Source organism: Rattus norvegicus, chromosome 15 (genome assembly GCF_036323735.1).
Source record: "Rattus norvegicus strain BN/NHsdMcwi chromosome 15, GRCr8, whole genome shotgun sequence".
Taxonomy (NCBI): domain Eukaryota; kingdom Metazoa; phylum Chordata; class Mammalia; order Rodentia; family Muridae; genus Rattus; species Rattus norvegicus.
In genome coordinates, this window is record NC_086033.1 from 4,631,536 (window position 1) to 4,637,598 (window position 6,063).

At 47.5% G+C, this 6,063-nt stretch overlaps 1 pseudogene; it reads left to right on the forward strand.

Annotated features, from left to right (window-relative positions):
- Positions 1-767: 767 nt before the first annotated feature.
- Positions 768-2,691, forward strand: Galnt12-ps5 (polypeptide N-acetylgalactosaminyltransferase 12, pseudogene 5; annotated as a pseudogene).
- The last annotated feature ends 3,372 nt before the right edge of the window (positions 2,692-6,063 follow it).

A 6,063-nucleotide genomic window follows, 5' to 3' on the forward strand; every position in this document is an offset into this window, starting at 1 on the left:
AGTAGAATGGAGGAGGGTGTGGCCCAGAGGACAAGAGACAGAGGCTAAGGAGAGAGAGAGCAGGAGTTCCTTAGGCCCCGATGCCAACTCCTGTCAGGTGTGTCTGGTCTGCCGAGCGGAGATGGCGAACCTCCGGTCCACAATAATAGGAAAAACCTGAGTCCACCGGCGCTTACGGCATCGATCTGCAGGCATTTTCCTTCCCATTTAAAAAAAAAAAAAATCCACGGGTAGAGCCCTTCCTCTCCAGCCCCACATTCATCACTCCTTTGGCCAAAGACATCTCCACCTCAGCCTCTCCCCCCCCCATCCCCCAGGCAGAGTTGACTTCCTCTGCCACCCTCAGTGTCAGGACCCATACAGTTTGTCCCACTCAAATAATGAATACAGCTCCTTGGGAGGAGCCCGAGGGCCCACCTTGGCTAGAGCAGCCTCCATGTCTTTGTAGGAGAGGGGCCTCTGTACTCTGGAGAGGCCGGCCTGGGCTGCTGCCTGCTGGCACAACTGCCCCAGCTCGCCCCTGAGAAGCCCTGGGTGCCCTGCACTAAGCGGCCAGCTCCATCTCCCTCAGAGCACAGCAAAGGCTGCCTGCAGGAGGTGCACGCCCTTGACAGGGCAGGAGGCCGCCAGGCCGTTTCCCCATAGTCGCAGCAGAGTGGCACCAAGCTGGGTGGCAAGGCAGTGCCCCAGCAGCGCCTTGCATCAGCCGCGGGGCCTGAAGAACAGCACCGTCCGCGGAGGGCGCCCTGGACCGCCACGTCTGCCCAATGCACCGGGGGCCCACAGTCCACCATCCTGCCACTCACCAGCTCCAGCGCCCGGGATCCACTCCCTTGGCGGGCTCCCCTGACGGCTCTGTGCTTGGCAGGAACCCGCTCTGCAAACTTGTCAAAGGGCTCCAGCTGCGGGTTGTAGGCGGGGGAGCCCGGGACCTTGAGAGCACCGCTGCTGCCATCCTCTGTCTCCCCGGGTGGCTTCGCTTTGTCCCAACACTGGACATCTTCTGAGGCGGGCGGGCTAGTACCCGTACTTGCGGTAGCTGGCCTCCGCGCACTTGTCCACCCCCTTGTGCTTCAGCAACACGCCCTGGGCTGGAAGCCTTAGGGCATGGGCTGGGGTGACTTGGGCACAGGGAGGGGCCTGGGCCTTGCCCAGAAGGTAAGTAGGGCACGAGCGGCGAGGCGAGTGGCGGGAAAGCCTCTTAGCCAGGCTAAGCAGCATAGCCTGCCACCAGGTAGTTAGTTGTAGAGAGGCACTGAGGGCTCATAGCTGGTTGGCGCCACTGGAGGTAGGAGTGCAGCCCGGAGCCCTGCGCTTGTCTGAGCACCTTACCAGGACACCAGGTTTCCGCTTCCGTGGGCTGCGGGTATGATTATGATAACCTGCCCAAGACATCCGTTGTCATAGCATTTTATAATGAAGCCTGGTCCACATTCCTTCCGACAGTTTACAGTGTTCTCGAGACTTCCCCTGACATCCTGCTGGAGGAGGTCATTCTGGTAGATGACTACAGGACAGAGAGCACCTGAAGGAGCCCCTGGCCAAGAGCTGTCACAGCTGCTCAAGGTGCGCCTGATCTGTGCTAGCAAGAGAGAGGGCCTAGTGTGAGCCCGCTACTGGGAGCCTCTGCGGCCAGGGGCGACTGCTGATGTTTCTGAACTGTCACTGTGAATGTCATGAGGGGTGGCTGGAGCCTCTGCTGCAGAGGATCCACAAGAAGGAGTCGGCCGTGGTGTGCCCTGTTATCGATGTCCTTGACTGGAACACCTTTGAGTACCTGGGCAACTCCGCAGAGCTCCAGATTGGAGGCTTTGACTGGCGGCTAGTATTCACGTGGCACGTGGTCCCCCAGCGGGAGCGGAAGTTGATGTGGTCTCCTATTGACGTTATCAGGTCTCCAACTCTTTGCTGTGAGTAAGAGATACTTTGAATACCTGGGGTCTTATGATACAGGAATGGAAATCTGGGGAGGAGAAAACCTTTAGGATCTGGCAGTGTGGTGACTCTCTGGAAACACACCCTTGCTCCCACGTGGGCCACGTCTTCCCTAAGCTCCCTATTCACGCAGCAAGGCTGTAGCCAACAGTGTCTGAGCTGCAGAAATGTGGACGGATGAACTTAAAGAACTCTACCACCACCGAAATCCCCAGGCCGCCGGGAACCTTCTGGGGACGTGACAGAGAGAAAGAAGCTTCGGGCCAAGCTCCAGTGTAAAGACTTCAAGTGGTTCCTGGATACAGTGTACCCAGAACTGCATGTGCGAGAGGACAGGCCTGGTATCTTCGGGAAGCTTGAGAACAGAGGACTACGGGGGTACTGCCTGGACTATAACCCTCCCAGGGAAAACAATGTGGAAGGCCCCATGTCCTTTTGTACCTCTGCCACGGGATGGGTCAGAACCAGTTTTTCGAGTGTACATCCCGGTCAGAAATACGATATAACACCCACCAGCCTGAGGCCTGCATAGCAGTGGAGGAAGGGAAGGATGTCCTTGTCATGGATCTCTGCAAAGATACCGTTCCGGAGAATCAAGAGTTCATCCTACAGGAGGACGGCACGTTAGTCCACAAGCAGAGCGGGAAATGTGTGGAGGCCACAGAGAAGGAGTTCGACGCCGCCTTTGCTCCGTAGTTGCCGGACTGTAGCAACTCAGACAGCCAGAGGTGGTTCTTCAAGGAGCGCATGTCATAGTTCACCGCCTTGTCAGGGAAGGAGCCCACCGCGGCAGGGGGCTGTGTGCCCAGTGAGATGGACAAAGTACTTGGTTGTCATCTGTGAATGTGTTGGACTCCACAACAATGTGAATCATCTTTGTACAGACTTGGAAAACTTTAAAAATGTCTCCCAGTATCCCGTTGTCTATGGGCAGTCCTAAGATGCTGCCTTTGGTATTTGGGAAGCTTAATGCACGATGTGCATTTTACCCTTTTATTCTCATTAGCAGAAAGGGTAAAGATTTTACTTTGTTACTTACAAAGCTTCCCGGGTGTTTAGTATACTTTACACAAACTGGTAATACCTCAAATGTCGACTGGTAATACCTCAATGTCATCAAGTTAGAGTTCTCTCAGGGGGGTGAGGTGGACACTAGAAATACTGTCTTGGTTTCATTTGGTATGAATGGGTGGGACAGTCTACATTTATACAAGAAAGAATGCCTTTTGCTTATGTGCTGATGCCACATAACATTCATAACATTCAAACTGACCAAAACAGGCTCACCATATCTGAAAGCTGAAAGAAAGAATATGGTTTGCCAAGGTCCTACAAACCTGAGAGTGTGCATTTCCAGCAATGTCTATGGGAGGGTGTCTGGTGACTTAGGAGGACTTAACTACTGTGACTACAAAAGGCATTCATATCACTTCTAGTTTTTAATCAAAGGACAGTTCCAGGGAGAAATGTAATGTTCTACATGAAACTCAACTTTAACGTTTTTCCTTAAATAGTATTTGATTATTTAATAATATTATGTATAATAGTGTTTGGTTATAGATATAATTATTAAAATAGTATCTGATTATTGAGAGTTTGTCATGAGGCAGCTGCTGTGGCCATTGCTGGATAATCCTGATGTCTCAGTGGCTCTAGATCAGCTACAGTGACCTGAGGGTGTGGGTCCCTGGCTAGAGTGCCTGCCTACCATGTATGGAGCCCTGGGTTAAGTTCCCAGAACCCCATTTACAGAAATCAGCTTGTCGGCACACCCCTAATCCCTGCACTTGGGAAGTGGAGGCAGGAGAATCAGAAATTTAGGGTTGGGGCTGGGGATTTAGCTCAGTGGTAGAGCGCTTACCTAGGAAGCGCAAGGCCCTGGGTTTGGTCCCCAGCTCCGAAAAAAAGAACCAAAAAAAAAAAAAAAAAAAAGCGTCACTGCATTTCTCCAAAAACAACAACAACAAAAAAAATATCTTGGCATAACTCGAACCGAGTGAAGTGAAAAACCGTATGGCAAGAAATAGAGGTCTCTTAGGAATGAAGTGAAAGAGGACCTCAGAGGATGGGAGGATTTCCTATGTTCATGGATCATCGTGAAGGAGCATGGTTAAAAAAAAAGGTCATCTAAACAAGAGCAATCTCCAGATTAAAAAATCTCCATCAAAATGCAACTCAATTCTTCACAGAAAAGAAAGAAAGAAAGGAAGAAAGAAAGAAAGAAAGAAAGAAAGAAAGAAAGAAAGAAAGAAAAGGCACACAAAATTCTCAACAATACAAGAACATCTACGCGAATCACCATTCCGGCATGAAGATGTAGTGCAGAGAAACAGTGAGAAAAAGCTTAGTGGTGTTGGTAACACAGACAGGTGGAGGAGTGAAATAGAATTGAAGACCCTTAAATAAACCCACACACCTATGATCCCTTGATCTTTGACGAAGATTCCAAAATGACTCAATGGAATACAGAAAGCATTTTAAGAAATGACGCCACCTTAAGTGGTGGTCTGCATGTAGCAGAGTGCAAATTGACCCATTTCTATTTCTTTCTACAAATTTCAAGTCCAAGTGGATCAAGGACATTAACATAAACCCAGATAGGCAGAAGCTAATAGAAGGGAGAGTGTTGGACAGTGCCTAGAAACATTTGCACATTTATAATATATTTATGTTTTCAACAGAGATTTTGACATATGTCTCCCTGAGGACCAGATATACATTGTCTGTTACATAGACTAACTGAAGATTAAACTCCATAATTTTTGTGACTCACTTTTATTGAAATTTCACATAGATGAACCCAATCAACATTTTAACTTCTGTCCTTGCACCTATAATAAATCATTAGTTACCTTTATAAAACAATTTAAAAAGCAATTAGGGTTTCTACTCTCTTAGGCTTCGATACAGTGCCTCATTTTAGCTGTCCCTCTCTACGTTCCCTCCATTGCCGCCCTCTCCCTGTCTCTTCACATTCAACATTCCTGTCCCTGACACTGTCCCTCAGCAATCCATGAGTGAACTTGTACTTCCCTAAATGAGGACAGTCTGGCCCACGTCCCTAGACCCTCACACTAAACTGATCATACAGTCACACAGATTAAAGAGTTAACATTCAGATTAAAGTGAATACGAATTCCATTTGTCCTCATTGATCTGGATCACCTCATCCAGGATGATTTTGCAAGATCCATTCATTGTCCTGAAAATTACATGCTTTCCTTTTTCCTTTTGTAGTTATTGATCAGCAATCCAGTCTGGAAATGCACCACGTTTTCTTTATGCACTCATCTCGTAAGGGACCCCTTGAATATTTCCAAATTCTGAATATTATAAGAGAGCTTCAGTGAACATGGTGGAGAAAGGGTGTCTATACTAGGAGGAATCAGCATTAGGATATATGCCCTGGTGTTGTATCTTGGGGTATACCCATTACCACCTTCCTGAAGAAACAGCATACTGATTTCTAAAGTTGCTACAAAAATTTGCATTGCCACCAGGAGAATCACAATGTTCCCCTTGCTCCATAACCCAGTAAGAGTGAATTCTCTTATGTGTTACTAAACTAAGTTATTCTGAAAGATATGAAAACATATCTCAGAATAACGTTGATTTGCATTTCTGTAATGTACAAGGATGATAAATATTTATTATGATTTCCTAAATCATTTGAGTTTCTTCAACTGTGAATATTAGGCTTATATATATATAGGCCATTTGAATTACGTTTCTTTTTAAAGATTTATTCATTTATTATATATAAGTACACTGTAGCTGTCTTCAGATACACCAGAAGAGGGCATCGGATCTCTTTACAGATGGTTGTGAGCCACCATGTGGTTGCTGGGAATTGAACTCAGGACCTCTGGAAGAGCAGTCGGGTGCTCTTAACGGCTGAGCCATCTCTCCAGCCCTGAATTACGTTTTTTTAAATATAGTGTTTTAGTGTTTCAAATATGTTTTATATGAGCCCAATAGTGAATGTGCACTAATAACAAGTTAGATAATGCTCTCTCAATGAACTCACAGAATTGGCAGACAAGTTGTAACTAATTGAATTCATTACAAAAGTCCAGGACAGGGACTGGAGACATAGCTCATCTGTTTGAGAATTTGAATCCCAGAGGA